Raw genomic sequence first — 20099 nt, forward strand, 5'->3', positions numbered from 1 at the left:
ACAAAGCATCAAACTTACACAGACAGCATTCAACCAGAAACCAGAAAGTCACAACATAATTACGTTTGGAGTCCTTGACAGTTTTCAAAGCAGACTGCAGTCTTTCCAACATGGCTCTTTGAATTACATATGTAGCACAAAAAATCCTGAATTCCAAAAGAACAGCTTGGAGATGCTTACATCTAAATGAATGGGGGTCAGACCAATAAAAACACAATGAACTAAAACATGTCCCTGCTGTTGCTCTGGTTCAGTGTAACATCTCACTAAAGCAATTCAGAGAGAGAGAGAGATTGAGAGCGAGAGAGGCGTGAGAGAGAAGGGGGAGGGAGTTTTAATCTTTAGAGAAACCAGACTGAATCCTTTCACTGCAGAGAAAAGGGAGGGAGAGTGTGGTATATTGAAATGGATAGATTATGGAATAGAGAAAGAGAGAGCGAGGCAGGGAGACGGAGACTATAGTTATTGAGATAAGACAGAGGTGAAATGCGGGTGAGAGAGGATAATGGAGAGAGAGACATTCTTTGTGCTGTTGAGACAACACAGCATTAATGTATGTTAGCTTTGCCCATAAAGCAAATTGAACTGCATTAGAATTGGTCAGAGAGGCAAATACAAAGAGAGGGGAAACTGCTGGGCAAACACTGGTTGAATCAAAGTTGTTTCCACAACATGTAAATTAAATTCCTTTGAACCAATGTGGAATATACATTGAATGGACATCTGTGCCCAGTGGGATGGAGTGGTTGGTATACTGTAGCTAACCTGGTATTTAATTAATGCCCTCTAGCTAATAGTTTATCAGGTGGGATGTTTTCCCCTTCACAGTCATAATGAGAACACAAACTAGCTTCATTGTGCTGTTACGGGCGTAGGATCTTAATTTGATCACTAATGTTGCTGCAGATGAGTTCAATGATTTACATAAATTCACTGAAAACCCACACTAACACACAATTGTATTAACAGTATTGCACTTTTCACTACTACTTTTGGCCAGCTAAGAGCCTAAGCACCGATCAAGCAACCTGATGAACTAAACATTCAAATCCTGTTGCTGCAAGATTATTTTTCTGTGACAATATAGGTCAAATTAAGATCCTACATCTGTAACGTGACAGAGTTGCAGAGGTGCAGTATACTGTAGTGTTACAGCAGGATTAGGATTGTATTGGTGTAAAGCAGCATGTTATCATCAAAAGGTTATTCTGTTGGAGGCAAATGGAGCTGACAGGCTGATGTAGATAAGAGCACTGACACATATAAAACCTGTGTGGCTTAGCTCCTAATAGCCCTGTGGCATGGGGCTTCATGCTGGATAATCTCACTATTGATTCCATTGATTGTCACGAGGACTAGCGTATGTAGTACACACGCAAATCCCACACACATACATATTCATCAAATGCACTTGAACACATGGGCACCACCACACAAAATATTACACCCTATAACAGCAATATAACACTTAAACACACACACACACACACACACACACTAGGAAGGAAGCAGCGTAACAAGATCCCAGCTTTAGCATAATGGGGAAGGGAAAGGAAATGGGGTAAATGCAGTGCAATAAATGCTGTCATTGGACTGTTTTTGTGTTTTATGACTCCCATATTATCTGGAGCGCTGGCTGAAACACTAAAAAGATAATGAGCAGTGCGCAGGCTGACATCCTCTTGGGGCTAGTGGGGGGGGGGGGGGGGGGGGGGGCTGTCTTTAAGTGACAGAGATGTCACGTTCCTGACCTATTTCTGTTAGTTTGTTGTATGTGTTAGTTGGTCAGGACGTGAGTTTGGGTGGGCATTCGATGTTGTCTGTTTCTATGTTGGTTTAGGGTTGCCTGGTATGGCTCTTAATTAGAGGCAAGTGTTTGGCGTTCCTCTAATTGAGAGTCATATTTAGGTAGGTTGTTTCACAGTGTTCGTTGTGGGTGGTTGTCTCCTGTGTCAGTGTTTGTTGCACCATATGGGACTGTTCGGTTTGTTTTTGTACATCGTCATTTTGTGTAGTCTATTTTCCCTGTTCGTGCGTTCTTCGTGTTTAATGTAAGTTCGTCGTCCAGGTCTGTCTACTCCGTTTGTTGTTTTGTTAGTTATAGTGAAGTTCGTGTTTTTTCGTCTTTTCTTTAAATAAATTGTGTTCACAACCCGCTGCGCCTTGGTTCCATCACTACTCCTTCTTTTCGGTTGAAGAGGAGGAGGACCACCGTTACAGAAATAGGTCAGGAACGTGACATATCTGTAACGGTGGTCCTCCTCCTCTTCAACCGAAAAGAAGGAGTAGTGATGGAACCAAGGCGCAGCGGGTTGTGAACACAATTTATTTAAAGAAAAGACGAAAAAACACGAACTTCACTATAACTAACAAAACAACAAACGGAGTAGACAGACCTGGACGACGAACTTACATTAAACACGAAGAACGCACGAACAGGGAAAATAGACTACACAAAATGACGATGTACAAAAACAAACCGAACAGTCCCGTATGGTGCAACAAACACTGACACAGGAGACAACCACCCACAACGAACACTGTGAAACAACCTACCTAAATATGACTCTCAATTAGAGGAACGCCAAACACCTGCCTCTAATTAAGAGCCACACCAGGCAACCCTAAACCAACATAGAAACAGACAACATAGAATGCCCACCCAAACTCACGTCCTGACCAACTAACACATACAACAAACTAACAGAAATAGGTCAGGAACGTGACAAGAGACCTATGACTCATCATCATAACTCAGTGACTGTTATGCAGCCATAATTATTTATTCATCAAACTACAGAACAGTATGTCCAGTTAGGAAGCCTTTCTATTCATTCGAAAGACCAACTTTTCACTGGGTGATGACTGCCGTTGACATTTGTTGGGGACAAGATAAGGGTTTGGTCTAAAAAGTTATGGTTCCTATTTTCTGCAGAAACTGCAATACAATACAATAAATAAGAAGATGCATATTTGCCAATGTAAAATGACATGTGTTCTGCTACAAATTAATTAGTTCTCACCTTTCCCCTTCTCTACATCCTGTGAAGCGATGACAAATCCGAACCCCTCTCCTGGCTTCCTCCTCAGCTCCACATCGAATCCCTGGGGTACACGATTCCGTCCCCCTCCCTCTTGCCCTGGTCCTGGGACCACCACCCCCCTGTCCCCCTCATCCTCTATGCCCGCGTTCAGCCAGTCTTTGGGCTCCATGGTGAGGGTGACTGGGACTGACTCCAGGAAACTGGTGCTCTGGACCAGAGTTGAGCGCACCATGGCTGGGGAAGGGGGAGGAGGGGTGGAGGTGGGACGGGGTGGGAAGAGGACAACTGCAGGGGGCGATGGGTTCTTTTCTGAGGCCACAGGTGAAGGAGGGGAGCGAAGGAGTGGTGAGGGGACTTTCCGCATAGAGTTGGGGGAGATGAAAGAATGATGGGAACCTGAAGAAGGGGAATAACATCACTAAAGACAAAGGAATTGTTGAGAGATTGTTTTTAGGTTTTATTCATTACTGAGAAACAATGTAATGAATGCAGTAAATAAAATCTCCTAAAAACAAGTTTGCAGTAAAGTAGCTAATGTTCTTACCTCCTCTGTGAACCAATAGGATAACTTCTCTTTGTTTGGTGTATTCCTGGAGAACTCGTTGTATCTGGAGGGAAAGGTATCAATTTAGTATATTTCTGGGGAAAGGTATCAATTTAGTATATTTCTGATTTAACTTGACCTAATCTTTTGTATTCTCCATCTCTTTCATATCTTCTTTCTCTCCATGTTTCCCTCCTCAGTACCTGTGCAAAGCTGAGACTCTGGACGTCTACTCCATTGATCTTCATGATGGCATCCCCTGGCTGTAGGGAGGAGCACTGCCTCCTATCCCAGACCCTCTTGACCAGGGCCAGCCTGCCCCCCTGTCCCCCGGCCGTCACACTGAAGCCCATATCTCCTCTTCCCTCACATTGAGCCAGGGCTACAGGCACCAGCTCCCCTCCACCTCCAACCCCACGTTCTCCGACCCCACCTCCTCCGACCCCACCTCCGCTGCACAGGCTCATCAACCCCGGAGACGAGATGCTGCTGTGACTGCCACTGCCACTGGTGTTGCCATGCAAGCCGATTTGTGGGCTGCCGGGGGTGGAAGGGGGTCTCAGCAGGGAAGCCTGGGGCCTGATGAGGCGGGAGTATACCCCTCCGCCTGGGGAGGATGAAAGGCGGGGTCTCCCTGACTGGGGCATGGGCAGTCTGGACACAGGGAGTGTGGAGGAGGTGGACAGGTCGCTCTCTGACAGGTCACTCTTAGAGGTTCTGTAGCGCAGAGGCTGAGGGGGGGTAGAGAGGGAGTTATTGTTGTGGTTACGGATCATGGATGCCCTGCAGAGAAAGAAAAGAGACAGAAAGATAGTCAGTGTTCTCCATGAAAGTAAAATACAGTTGAAGTTAGAAGTTTACATACACTTAGGTTCGAGTCATTAAAACTTGTTTTTCAACCACTCCACAAATGTCTTGTAAACAAACTATAGTTTTGGCAAGTCGATTAGGACATCTACTTTGTGCATGACACAAGTAATTTTTCCAACAACTGTTTACAGACAGATTATTTCACTTATAATTCACTGTATCACAATTCCAGTGGGTCAGAAGTTTACATACAAAAAGATGTCATGGCTTTAGAAGCTTCTGATAGGCTAATTGACACTAATTGAGTCAATTGGAGGTGTACCTGTGGATTTATTTCAAGGCCTACCTTCAAACTCAATGCCTCTTTGCTTGACATCATGGGAAAATCAAAAGAAATCAGCCAAGACCTCAGAAGAAAATTGTAGACCTCCACAAGTCTGGTTCATCCTTGGGAGCAATTTCCAAACACCTGAAGGTACCACGTTCATCTGTACAAACAATAGTATGCAAGTATAAACAACATGGGACCATGCAGCCGTCATACCTCTGAGGAAGGAGACACGTTCTGTCTCCTAGAGATGAACGTACTTTGGTGCGAAAAGTGCAAATCAATCCCAGAACAATACCAAAGGACCTTGTGAAGATGCTGGAGGAAACAGGTACAAAGGTATCTATATCCACAGTAAAACGAGTCCTATATTGACATAACCTGAAAGGCTGCTCATCAAGGAAGAAGCCACTGCTCCAAAACCGTCATAAAAAAAGCCAGACTACGGTTTGCAACTGCACATGGGGACAAAGATCGTACTTTTTGGAGAAATGTCCTCTGGTCGGATGAAACAAAAATAGAACTGTTTGGCCATAATGACCATTGTTATGTTTGGAGGAAAAAGGGGGAGGCTTGCAAGCCGAAGAACACCATCCCAGCTGTGAAGCACGGGGGTAGCAGCATCATGTTGTGGGGGTGCATTGCTGCAGGAGGGACTGGTGTATTTCACAAAATAGATGGCATCATGAGGTATGAAAATTATGTGGATATATCGAAGCAACATCTCAAGGCATCAGTCAGGAAGTTAAAGCTTGGTCGCAAATGGGTCTTCCAAATGGACAATGACCCCATGCATACTTCCACAGTTGTGGCAAAATGGCTTAAGGACAACAAAGTCAGGGTATTGGAGTGGCCATCACAAAGCCTTGACCTCAATCCCATAGAACATTTATGGGTAGAACTGAAAAAACGTTTGCGAACAAGGAGGCCTACAAACCTGACTCAGTTACACCAGCTCTGTCAGGAGGAATGGACCAAAATTCACCCAACTTATTGTAGGAAGCTTGTGGAAGGCTACCCGAAATGTTTGACCCAAGTTAAACAATTTAAAGGCAATGCTACCAAATACTAATTGAGTGTATGTAAACTTCTGACCCACTGGGGAATGTGATGAAATAAATAAAAGCTGAAATAAATAATTCTCTCTACTATTATTCTGACATTTCATATTCTTAAAATAAAGGACGCCATTGAGATTGACCTAAAACAGGGAATTTTTACTAGGATTAAATGTCAGGAATTGTGAAGAACTTGGCTAAGGTGTATGTAAACTTCCGACTTCAACTGTATCTGTAAATTACATTGTGTGTGGGTATGCGTGTGTGTGTGTCACCTGTGTGAGCCGATGGCTGAGACCACCTCACTGTCACTCTGGGAGTTATCCGGGGCCTGCAGGTGGGCGAGACCCCTCAGGGATCGGGGTGGGCGGACCGGGGGGGTGGTGACAGTGATGCTGCCACTGGAACGTCTATAAGATGGTGGTGTAGGGGAGGTGGAGTCAGATAGGTGACGCCTGGATCGTCTGTAGGAGGGTGGCTCGGCGGAGTGAGCGGGGTGCACACTAGACCGTCTGTATGAGGGTGGCTCGGCGGAGTGAGCGGGGTGCACACTAGACCGTCTGTATGAGGGTGGCTCGGCGGAGTGAGCGGGGTGCACACTAGACCGTCTGTATGAGGGTGGCTCGGCGGAGTGAGCGGGGTGCACACTAGACCGTCTGTATGAGGGTGACTCGGCGGAGTGAGCGGGGTGCACACTAGACCGTCTGTATGAGGTTGAATCAAAGGCAGTGGAGTCAGAGAGATGTCCACTGGATATTCTATAAAAGGGTGGTGAAGGGGCCGTGGAGTGAGCAAGGTTTCCACTGGAGTGTCTGTACGAGGGTGGCAGTCGGGTAGCTGTGGAGGTGGCATTCCCATTGGCATCCAGTCCTGGCCCCACTCCTGGACCCATATAACCCACGTCATGGTGGTGAGAAAGGACACCATTGAGATTATGATACTGGGTCTGGGTTGGGGCTGTGGATGGGCGGGGGAGGAGCTGGTGTAATGGCTGGGGCTGGGTGGTGGTAGGTGGGAGGAGGGGGTCACAGACATCAGTTGACCCAGGATGGGGCTGCTTGAGGCAGCCATCTGGGTTGTAGAGCATGGGGTAGCCCCTCCGGAGGACCACGTCCACACTGTGGCCCACAGGCACTGCCTTCAGCATCTCCACCACCTCTTTATGAGACGTTCCCAGGACACAGACGTCGTTGATGTACACCAGGATATCCGCTGTGGGGACCGAGAGGATGAGTTGAAAGGGTTCTGGTTCAGTTATCCCACAGCATTAGTATACCTTTAAAACCTACATATAGAACATCACATCATCTATTTGCAAATTGTTTGAGGGACATTTTAGTTCTAGTTCATAAATGCTATGCTATTTTTGTGTGGGTATGTGTGAAATGTAATCTTACCAACTAATCCCTCTGTATCCCAACCTTCTAAAATCCTCAACTCTGGGTGCTTGTGACAGGTGTCACAGTCTGTATTAGTGGGTGTTTAGTGTGTGTTAGTGTGCACATACAGTATGCACATGTGTTGCTAGATGTGATGATAGCTAGATTATAGCATGCATACCATTAGGATTAGGGATTGATTGAGATCTACTCTCTGTGAGAGATCACTGAAAAATCCCACCACTATAATCCAGCTCCAGTGTGTGAGAGAGAGAGAGAGAGAGAGAGAGAGAGAGAGAGAGAGAGAGAGAGAGAGAGAGAGAGAGAGAGAGAGAGACTTATCTGGTAGTTGTGAGCACGTGCTACAGTATAATACCAACTATAGTCACATGCTTTTTACAGTATAACAATACTAAATATAGGGTTTGCATTCTAGTGAGTATCGTAACAACAACAATAATGTGATTCTGTGGGCTGACATCTCTGAGCAAAGTTACAGAGATGGAATATTCTCAAACTGCCTAAACAAGCCACATTTGAACCAGGTTAAAAAACCCAGACCAAGGTCAAGTACAGTGAGGAGAGAGAGTTTACAGGAGTCCATTTTCACAGTCTGCAACTATTCAACAGTGTGTAGCTAATAGCTTTTAAAAATGTTTGCCTATTAAACATCCGGCTTTAACGCTCAATAATCCACAGTTCAATCTGTTGCAAACATAAAGCCAAGACTAATTTCTGTTTAATTGACAATTACATTTACGAGGAATCCGGCTTTAATGCTCAATATTGTAATGTCAACATTGGCAAAATGTAACATATTCCTAGGAAGGAATATCAAACTTACATTTACAAGTGTAAAACTTTTCAAAAATGATACAAATCTCTCTGTATATTGTCCCCTCCCTCCCTCCTACCTGTGTTGAGAGCTCCAGGTCCCCCTGGCGTGACGCTGTAGACCTGGAGGAACTCCCTGGCTCTGCTGCCCCCCACGATGTTGAAACCAAAACCCCCGGGACCTTTAGAGAGGCATATGTGGATAGAGAAACCCCTCAGCTCCCCTGGCTGGTCTGTGAACCCTGGTACTGAGAAAATGAGATGGAGGGATGGAAAGAGAGTGGGAAAAGATACAGGAAAGACTGAAAAGTGCAAAGAAGCACAGAGAGAGATGCTTACAACAGAGAGGGAGAGCGACAAAGAGGTTTTGTGCAATTGGAAGGTAACGAGGAAATAAAGATCACCATGAAGAGGTTGAGAGAAAGACAGAGAGACCGAGAGAGAGGTTGCACCCTGAATGTGTGTGAATGAGTGAACTGTTTAGAATGTGCCGTTCAGTGCTGAGTTAAGAGACGCACAACACTGACAACTGAAAACTCATGGCCAGATGGCACTTAGTGCAAAACGTTTAGAAATAAATAGACATGCAGGCAAAGGTTTTTTTCCTCAATGTCATAATGGCCACAGAGAAGATTCAAACCCCTTGAAAAGGAAATAAACTCTCTGCCTGATCTGTATCACCTCCTGCTGGTTAAAACAGTGAACTGCAACCCACTAAGATTTTGACCAGCTTTACCCATGATATTCTGGCAGATGAGGCTCTAATTGCTATAATCAGCTATATTGGTCAAACATTGTTGTATTAGTTTTTTAAATCTGTGAATCACATGACACAATTATGATAGAAGGTTGTCAGTGTCATGCCCAACACATGACCTCTGTCATCCACCACAGAACTGACCTGTGCCAGTGGTTCCTCCTAGCTTGTCGTTATGGGGTTAGGGATTAATCACTACACAGTATCTCAATTCTACTAAAAGCTCATTTATTTTAATTTGAATCTATTAACAGGCTCACTGTGGCTACGGTCCTATAGTTCCCGTCTTATTAACGTACAGTGCATCATTAGGCAGCCCAATGGTTAAACGCTCCAGCACTGTTTCCATAATTATAGAGTGGGAGAGAGCTCACATTCATTCTTGTCGAGCGTCGTTTCTCTGCTGCTCTGAGCACGAGGATGCTGCCAGCTGGTAGTCTTGGAGTAATGGCTAAAAGAGAGTGACAGACAGGCCACCTCAAAGTCACCAATCAACCACCACCATGGTGATGCTATATAACCATATTTACAAGTCAACACCTTTAAGATATAGAGGAACCTAATCCTGGACCAGAAACAACCTAAAACATACAAGAGAGCAGTCTATCCACATAGAACAGAATAGAATAGTCACTTTCTTTTTTATTTATTTCTGTAAAGTGTGGTGTGACCTTGTTAAATGCACTTTGAATAAATTGTGATTTGATTCACTCACTCTATGTAGAAAGGCTCTCCTGAGTTGCTGAAGGCCTGCTTCCAGTTTTTAGACATCACTGCTGGCACCCTGACACTGGTGCTGCCATGACCATTCTCCATGGCGCTGCCATACCCTCTTGACCGGCAGGGGGACAGGGAGACGGGATGGGATTTGCTGATACCCGCTGATCCACCTGAAACGTCAATGAAGACGACAGGCAAAACACTGAAAACGAGTGTTATGACACGTTATTAAAGTTGTTCTCAGCTTACACTCAGTGAAAATAGAACCCTTGAATATTCTCTGGAATCATGGATATTGTCTACACTGAACTTAGTTTACAGCTAGCTTTAAATCCACATTTCCAAATCCAGACCCATTGAGTCTAGTGTAAAAAAAAGAAGCAAAAAAGCAAGGCATGCATTCCATACATTACAGTACAGCACAGGGTCTATGTAAACAGCTTTTGCTCAACTCTGCTGTCCTTTAGAATGTACTAAGCGTGGGAGGATGTGGCCTGCTGCATACCCAGAGCTGCAGTCAGAGCCAGCCCAGCCAACACTCCGTTCAGCACCACATAGCCAGGCGATAGATGATTCAGCAGCACAGGTTAGGACCATAGACTGTTCCCTGCCTGCCACACAGCCTGCCTTTGGTCAGCTTGACCCTCCTCTGGAGCAAGTCCAGCGATCGATGTGGCCACAGCCCCGCATAGAGCCAGGAGCATACTAATCATGCTAATTGATTAATTTGGCCATCAAAGACTCTGAAGTACAGAAGGACAATGCAGTCTTTACAGTCTTTACAGTAGCTGTAGGCCACCATACCTGGCACACATTTTGAAAACTTAAAATCACAAAAATGTTTCAAATTAAAATAATTTACTACAACTACTGTTACTACTACTACGTACACTATGCTTACTATGACTGCTACTACTAATACGTATTAACACTATATATGACTGTAGTAAATTGGTCACCCATATAGTCTTACGGGGGAGCAGCCTGACTTTGGTAAACCTGCCTGACAGGCCAGAGACCTCCTCGCTGTTCTCCTCTTCCTCTGCTGCTTTCTCCAGGTTGCTAAGCGACTTGCTGCGTGTCCGGAAGTTCCGAAGCAGGTCGCGGTGTTCCTGGTAGGTGATGGGAGGGCTCTTTGGACTGATGTGTACTGGCCGTGGGGTGCCGTAGTAGTTCCCTGAGAGAGAGCAGGAGGAGGAGGTGTAAGAGAAAGTGAGTGAATAAGCCACAACGTTATTGTTAGAATCATATTTGTACTGTTGGTCCTTGGTGCGAAGAAAGAATGGGAAAAAGAGAAAGAAAAAATATGATTGCGAAAAGGGTAAGAGGTAAAGTAATTCAGCGTAGAGATGGAGATCCCAAACACACATCTGAAAAGGCTTTCATTATACGAAATATAGAAAATACAGTCAATCCTAAATATTATGATGGAAGTGTTCCAGTGCAGTGCATACATCACATAGATTACCATCCACCCTTAGGATCAGTAAAGTCTACTCTATTTTCTCCTTCAATTCTATCCTTCTGTTGTGGTAGCTATAATACAAATCAAATCAAATTACTTAAATGTATTCCTCCAGCTCATGCAGTCAGAGCAGGGTAAGGAGATAAGGAGAAACATTAGATTGCTGTTGTACTCGGGGGGTGTCTTTATAATCAGAGAAAGCAGTCCAACTCTAACCCTCCTAGGGTGAAGAGACTGAGACCCGTTCAAGACCTGGTGTCATTTAACTACATGGAAATAATAAGGCTACCTCTGAGAAAATGTTTCTATCTACCATGCATGAGAGCACCAGCAGTTCCGGACGACTGTGTGATATCTCTCTCCTGAGTAAGACCTTTACCTTTAAACAGGTTAACATTCACAAGGCCGCGTGGCCAGACGGATTACCAGGACACGTACTAAGAGCATGCACTGACCAGCTCGCGGGTGTCTTCACTGACATTTTCAATCTCTCCCTGACCCAGTCTGTAATATGTGCATGTTTCAAGCAGAACACCATAGTCCCTGTGCCCAAGAATTCCAAGGTAACCTGTCTAAATTACTATTGCCCCGCAGCACTCACATCGGTGCCATGAAATGTTTTGAAACACCGTCATCCCAGTCACCCTGGACCCACTCCAATTCACAAACCGCTCTAACAGATCTACGGATGACGCAATCTCGATTGGACTCCACACTACCCTCTCCCACCTGGACAAGATGAACATCTACAGTATGTGATAATGCTGTTCATTGACAACAAGCTCATCACTAAGCTCAGGACCCTGGGACTGAACACCTCCCTCTGCAACTGGATCCTGGACTTCCTGACAGGCTTCCTCCAGGTAGTGAGGGTAAGCAACAACATACCAACACGGGGGCCCCTCGGGGATGCGTGCTTAGTCTCCTCCTGCACTCCCTGTTCACCCACGACCGCGTGGCCGCACACGACTCCAACACCATCATTAAGTTTGCTGACGACAAGGCAGTGGTAGGCCTGATCACCGATGACGAGGAGACTGCCTATAGAGAGGATGTCAGTGACCTGACAGTGTGGTGGTAGGACAACAACCTCTCCCTCAACGTGGGCAAAACAAAGGAACTGATCGTGGACTACAGGAAATGGAGGGCCAAGCACGCCCCCATCCACATCGACGAGTTTGAGTTTGAGTGTATTTTTATTTTTACAGGGACAGTGCACATAAATCAACGTTTCAGTAAAAGTGCCGGTTTTAGCCAGCCGGCTAATTTTCAACCGCAGTCCCTGGGCAGGTTATTAAAAACAATTACAATAACAATACAGACAATCAATGAGCAGTGAGGCTGTAATGGAGCCGGTCTAGAGCTTCAAGATCCTTGGTGTCCACATCACTAAAGAATTAACATGATCCACACACACCATCACAGTCATGAGGCTGAAAAGGAGGCTGGAAAGATTTGGCATGGGCCCACAGATCCTCAAACAGTTGTACAGCTGCAGCATTGAGAGCATGTTGATTGGCTGCATCACCGCTTGGTATGGCAACTCTTGGCATCCGACCGCAAGGCGCTACAGAGGGTAGGGCGTACGACTCAGTACATCACCGGGCCCTAGCTCCCTGCCATCCAGGACCTCTATATCAGATGGGGTCAGAGGAAGGCCCTAAACATTGTCAAAGACTCCATCCCCCAAGTCATAGACTTTTCTCTCTGCTACCGCACGGCAAGCGGTACCGATGCACCAAGACTGGAACCAACAGGACCCTAAACAGCTTCCACCTCCAAGCTATAAGACTACTAAATAGTTAACCAAATAGCTACCCGGACTATCTAGATTGACCCTTTTTGCACTAACTCGTTTGACTCATCAAATACACCGCTGCTACTGTTTATCATCTATCCTGTTGCCTAGTCACTTTACCCCTACCTATATGTACATAAACTCAGCAAAAAAAGAAACATCCTCTCACTGTCAACTGCGTTTATTTTCAGCAAACTTAACATGTGTAAATATTTGTATGAACATAACAAGATTCAACAACTGAGACATAAACTGAACAAGTTCCACAGACATGTGACGAACAGAAATTGAATAATGTGTCCCTGAACAAAGGGGGGATAAAAATCAAAAGTAACAGTCAGTATCTGGTGTGGCCACCAGCTGCATTAAGTACTGCAGTGCATCTCCTCCTCATGGACTGTACCAGATTTTCCAGTTCTTGCTGTGAGATGTTACCCCACTCTTCCACCAAGGCACCTGCAAGTTCCCGAACATTTCTGGGGGGAATGGCCCTAGCCCTCCGATCCAACAGGTCCCAGACGTGCTCAATGAGATTGAGATCCGGGCTCTTTGCTGGCCATGGCAGAACACTGACATTCGTGTCTTGCAGGAAATCACGCACAGAATGAGCAGTATGGCTGGTGGCATTGGTCATGCTGGAGGGTCATGTCAGGATGAGCCTGCAGGAAGGCTACCACATGAGAGAGGAGGATGTCTTCCCTGTAACGAACAGCGTTGAGATTGCCTGCAATGACAACAAGCTCAGTCCGATGATGCTGTGACACACAGACCCAGACCATGACGGACCCTCCACCTCCAAATTGATCCCGTTCCAGAGTACAGGCCTCAGGGTGTAACGCTTTAGCCTTCGACGATAAACGCGAATCCGACCATCACCCCTGGTGAGACAAAACCGCGACCTGTCAGTGAAGAGCCCTTTTTGCCAGTCCTGTCTGGTCCAGCGACGATGGGTTTGTGCCCATAGGCGACATTGTTGCCGGTGATGTCTTGTGAGGACCTGCCTTACAACAGGCCTACAAGCCCTCAGTCCAGCATCTCTCAGCCTATTGCGGACAGTCTGAGCACTGATGGAGGGATTGTGTTTTACCTATCTCGCAGGTGTGATGTTCGGATGTACCGATCCTGTGCAGGTGTTGTTACACATGGTCTGCCACTGTGAGGACGATCAGCTGTCCGTCCTGTCTCCCTGTAGCGCTGTCTTAGGCATCTCACAGTACGGGCATTGCAATTTATTACCCTGGCCACATCTGCAGTCCTCATGCCTCCTTGCAGCATGCCTAAGGCACATTCACGCAGATGAGCAGGGACCCTGGGCATATTTCTTTTGGTGTTTTTCAGAGTCAGTAGAAAGGCCTCTTTAGTGTTCTAAGTTTTTATAACTGTGACCTTAATTGCCTACCGTATGTAAGCTGTTACTGTCTTGACGACCGTTCCACAGGTGCATTTTCATTCATTGTTTATGGTTCATTGAACAAGCATGGGAAACAGTGTTTAAACCCTTTACAATGAAGATCTGTAAAGTTATTTTGATTTTTACGAAATATCTTTGAAAGACAGGGTCCTGAAAAAGGGACATTTCTTTTTTTGCTGAGTTTATCTACCTCAATTACCTCGTACCCCTGAACATCGACTTGGTACTGGTACCCTGTGTATATAGCCATGTTATCGTTACTCATTGTATACTTATTCCTTGTGTTATTCTTTTTTTATTTTTCTCTCTACATTGTTGTGAAGGGCCCGTAAGTACAATTTCACTGTTAGTCTACACTTGTTGTTTACGAAGCATGTGATGAATAACATTTCATTTGATTTGTATGAGTGACATTCACCAGCCATGAGACTGCCTGGTAAGTGAGGCTGTGTGTATTGGTTTGTGGGTTGTGGGTTAGTACTCTAACCCTATACTGTATATAAAATATCATCATTATCTATCTGCAATATACAGTATACAACTTATAGTGCATTGATCATGAAATAATGTATGTGAAATGACAATGCATTTGAGGCCAGAGAGAGATGACTGAGTGAATGAATACCAACCTGGGCCTCTTCTCTGCTCACCTTTGAATTTGCCGCTCTCCAGCAGCGCTGCTGACTCCTCCAGAGAGAAGAACTCTTCTATGGAGATAAAGTTGTAGTCCACCCCAGATATCTCCCCATCACGGGGCAGTCTGGTCGTGCCTGGAGAGGGGAGGATGGCAACAGACAAACAGAGTGTTACACATCCCAGTCTGTCTCCACAGTTCACTGTTACAACCTAATACATTAATATACTCCTAATGAAATTAAACAAGGTATTGAAACTGATACTGTATATAGCATTTGCAACTAGGATATGGAGACTCCAGCATTTCATATTCATTTATAAAGATGAAAGGGAGGTAAGTTCATTATTAAATGAATGCTTATTTGTGAGTTGCATGTTACTTGTCAGCATGAGTGCAATTTGCTTGTAAACCTTTCTAATCTGTCCGAAATGATTCCTCTCCAAACACAGTGGCGTGTATTCATGGATGCCAAGCGAAACCAGGCTTCCCCAAAAGATTGACCAATACATTAAAAAAATATATATACTGTATAATTTATGTGTCATCTCACTATGTTGTAGAATTTTCCTTCATTTCACAAGAGGCTGAATGTACAGTATCTCACTGGATAAAGCATCCGAGCGAGCAAAACAATGCCCCTCTGTCTCTGTATGTGTAACCCATCTATCTGATGCTGTCTAGTCAAAAATAGTATAATATTGTTGCTGCCCATAGCATTGAATGCAAGGGAAGCTAGCGAGCATTTGGCCTCCCTTGATAAAAAAAAGTATCGAATAATAACCAATCAGCATTGAGCTAAGCTGAGTGAGCTCAACTGTGAATGGTCCTGGAGCTCAAAAAAAGGAAAGCTAGTTTGGATTTACACCAATCACATCACAACAAAAGCCAAACGTAATTTACAGAAAAAACGAATTGTTGCATCTCATTATGTTGTCCTCCGGTGGCTAGCTAGCAAAATTGCCCCTTTCCTAAATTAGCCATGAACTGAGATTGGGATTGGATTTGAGGTTTTACTTAATAATCTGTACTGGCCAATGATTATAACAGAGATTCTGATCCAACTATAAATTCATACTGTGCCTCTGGCCTGAGAGGATAGAAGTTCAATATGTAGCTAGATGTAGTAGGCTGATGTTAACTAGCAGGCTTATCGTTGCCCATGAAAGGAAGTTAGACTAGCAAGCAAGCATTTTAGTCAGGACAACAAAAAAAAGCTAAAGGCATGTAGCCTACTGTATGGCAGAGTCACTGACCGTTTCGGCGACATTAACGAGAAGAGGAGGGTGAGTCAACATGTTTTTTCTACTTGCACGCAAACACACACACACACACACACACACACACACACACACACACACACACACACACACACACACACACACACACACACACACACACACACACACACACACACACACACACACACACACACACACACACACACACACACACACACACACACACACACACACAGTAGTCTACCATGGAGAGACAGATCATATTTAGCTTAAGTTGATGGACTAAATTGTTTTCGGTGTATTTTAATTGTCACTGTATTAGACTAAGCATATGTGATTTGATGATGTTGAAATGTTGAAGTTGAAATGGTGCTGGAGTAGTGGCGGCAGCTCCTGTTTTCTTTGCGACTTGCGGTAACTCTCTGTGGTTCTAAATGAATGTTGTTTAGTAGTCCGAAAATGTCGTAAACATTAACTTGATTGTCCATGCTGTATGTCATGTAACTGTATGTTACATGCAATATGCTTTGTGGACAGATGTGGCTCTCTGGTTTTGTGATGAAACAAAGGTGTGGTTGAATTTATTCTGCCACTGTGTCTTCTTATTGTCTTGGCCTTTAGGCCTATATATCACGGTGTCAAGGCATTTGAACTGACAGATTATAGAGCCAGCAGCCAGCAGCATACCACCCTGCATACCACTGCTGGCTTGCTTCTGAAGCTAAGCAGGGTTGGTCCTGGTCAGTCCCTGGATGGGAGACCAGATGCTGCTGGAAGTGGTGTTGGAGGGCCAGTAGGAGGCACTCCTTCCTCTGGTCTAAAAAAATATCCCAATGCCCCAGGGCAGTGATTGGGGACACTGCCCTGTGTAGGGTGCTGTCTTTCGGATGGGACGTTAAACGGGTATCCTGACTCTCTGAGGTCATTAAAGATCCCATGGCACTTATCGTAAGAGTAGGGGTGTTAACCCCGGTGTCCTGGCTAAATTCCCAATCTGGCCCTCAAACCATCATGGTCACCTAATAATCCCCAGTTTACAATTGGCTCATTCATCCCCCTCCTCTCCCCTGTAACTACTCCCCAGGTCGTTGCTGCAAATGAGAACGTGTTCTCAGTCAACTTACCTGGTAAAATAAAAAAATAAAAATAGAACAAACAATGCAATTAACACATTGTTTTTAATATCGCTTTTTTTCCCTGGTTTGGCTTCCCCAGTACTGTACCCACACGTCGGTACTGTCCAAACAGCAAGCGAAGGTCAAATCCTTGTCCTTCTCCTGGCAGTGTGGGGCCAGTAGGAGGACAAACCCAGTTACTCCATAAAACATATGATTAATGCACTGCCATCTCACCATCAGAGAGGGAACAGTACTCCACACTACAATGACACACACAGGCAGGAGAGAGCACACAGACGCACACACTCACACACACACACACCTATCCTCTTTATACCCTGAGAGCCTGTTAATAGGTCCCAATCAGCAACAGAAGATGAGGCTCTGTCTGTAATGAAAAATTCTGATAGCAAATCTGATAGCAAAAGTGTGCGTGCGTGCGTGCGTGCGTGTGTGTGTGTGTGTGAAAGATGGGGCTGGGACTCATTACCCATGCCCTTCTCTGAGATATATATGATAAGTCAGCAGGAGATAGCTGGGGATTATTGACATATTCCTCCATGCGTCTCCCTTCAGGCCCCCCCACTGATCCCACTGGGCCAGGCAGACAGACAGAGAGAGGGAGAGAGATAGCAGGAGTGTTAGTAGAGGGGTAATTAAACACCAAGACACAACTGGCAGTCAAAGACAGGCCATGATCAACCCCAGAACTGGCCATCACGTAACCAAATGGAAAATAACGTAAATAATCCAGTACAAGTGCTTTTTTCCCCATCTCTGAGTCATTTAGAATTCATGGTGGTCTTCCCTGACTTTTAATCATCCTATGTAAAGTCAAGGGCAGATACCATATACCAATGCACTGATGATGCCTCTAGGGGTGGGGTGGGAGGACAAAGACATATGTACAAACAGTTCCTAGAAGAGCGCATCATATAGTATCTAGTTCCCAAATGAATAATGATAACGTTGTGTCTGTGTCATAACAAACCATAGAGACATTAGGTAGCCAGCTGTTTGCTGCCCCTCCCCCCGGCACAACCACACGCCTGCTTTTCATTTAATTCTGCCGCTAAATTATTGATAAATGACCTGCGATTACTTAATTCTGTTCAGCATTGTCCTGCTCTTATGAGAGTCACTGTGTAAACATGTTCCTTGCCAGTAGCAACAGAATGCAGAGTACAGTAGAGTACAGTAGAGTACAGTAGAGTACAGTAGAGTACTGTAGAGTACACAGTGTGTTTTAAATGGTGAGAAGTGCAAATCAAAACAAAATGAAAATCAATCATTTTTCAGGTCCCCTATGAACAAAATGAAATACAGTGATGCTATGCACACTCACTTCACTGTTCAAATAGAAATTAACACATTTGCTTAGCATATCTTTAAAAAAGTACTACAAACATGAGCCACTTATTTGAAAAGGCAATACATCAAATTTGAATATAATATGATGCGACTTCACACTATAAGGCCACTGTTGACTACATTTACACACCATTCACTCCATTCTGTGATCTACAGTTGGTAATTAGCTTCATTTAACTCCACGGTTCTACGTTAGTATAAATAATGTCATTTTAGGAGCAACACAGCTCCTGAAGGGGGTGACACTGAGCGACTGTTGCTCTCTACTCCTTCGGCTGAAGTTTTAGCCAAAAGCACTGTGTATTCTTCCACCATGAAAAACAATACCACTATGTTTCAAACCAAGCTCGGGAGGTATAAGGTCCAATAAAATAGTGTCAGTTGAGTTGACTGCTTACTTGTGTTTTTGCAAGTGGGCAAATTTGGACGGGTTTAAACGTTGTTCCAATGTTTGTCTGTGTCAGTAGCCTATAGGAGGGAGAGCAGCAGCATCTTACTGTGTCACCCATCTCCTGCAGATCAGAGGATTACACAGCCACAGGCTGAGCTTGCTGCCTCGCTGTCACTCCAACTTAGAGCCAGGCAGGAAGTTGTGTCACAAGTCTATCTCCACACGACTCCACCACCATAAATGCTGAGTATATTTATAGTATAGATGCTAAAAATATATAGACTAAGATCAAACTGATCCATCATCCTCCAACCCCATCTAGCTAATTAGAAAGTGGATAAATGGAATTGTTATGTAAAATGATTTGGAGAATATGTGTGCCTGTTTAATGTGTATTTTTTTATGTCACAGTGTTCAAAGCTGAAAGACACAGAATGTCTTGTTGTTTTCTTACGTATTCTTGGGAGTGACCTGCGTCTTACTCTTTCAACGAATCAGAGAGACACGTAGTCGAAGGGGTGACTGGTCTGGCAGACTGTTCCACATGACCTACTTCCTGGCTAAACGAGAGATTAGCATCAAACTCTCCATCGCTGCTGGGCTGGCCAGGCTACGGCCGGCCAGGGTGGTCTATGCCCAGCCAGCCAGACAGACTAATGACTGTGTAAGAGAGACAACATGACACAAGCCAAACCTATCAGACAGATATTACACCAGTCACTTCACAGAAATCCACACCATAGTCCTTTCCAGTCCACTCTCACTGTGACATCATTCAGGCCCTTCGAGAAAGGATTATTAAGACAGCAACAGATGCTCTATACTATATACCCAAGAGACTTTGTCAAATGTTTTAGATAACTTTGTCATGTTCCTGACCTATTTATGTTAGTTTTTGTGTGTTAGTTGGTCAGGACGTGAGGTTGGGTGGGCATTCTATGTTATCTGTTTCTATGTTGGTTTCGGTTTGCCTGGTATGGCTCTTGATTAGAGGCAGGTGGTTTGCGTTTGCCTCTAATTAAGAGTCATATTTAGGTAGGGCATTCTCACTGTTTGTTTGTGGGTGATTGTCTCCTGTGTCAGTATGTTTGTTCGTACCACACTGGACTGTAGCGTTTGTTTGTTTCGTTTTCGTTTCGATGTCGTCTGTTACCTGTACGTAAGTTTATGTTTAGTTATGTAAGTTTATGTTCAGG

General features: G+C 44.6%; 1 pseudogene; it reads right to left on the minus strand.

Moving 5' to 3' along the window:
* The window catches only part of LOC129829852 (membrane-associated guanylate kinase, WW and PDZ domain-containing protein 1-like), a 69224-nt pseudogene that overhangs the window by 19136 nt on the left and 29989 nt on the right, over positions 1 to 20099 (minus strand).

The sequence above is a fragment of the Salvelinus fontinalis genome, chromosome 31, assembly GCF_029448725.1.
Source record: "Salvelinus fontinalis isolate EN_2023a chromosome 31, ASM2944872v1, whole genome shotgun sequence".
NCBI lineage: Eukaryota > Metazoa > Chordata > Actinopteri > Salmoniformes > Salmonidae > Salvelinus > Salvelinus fontinalis.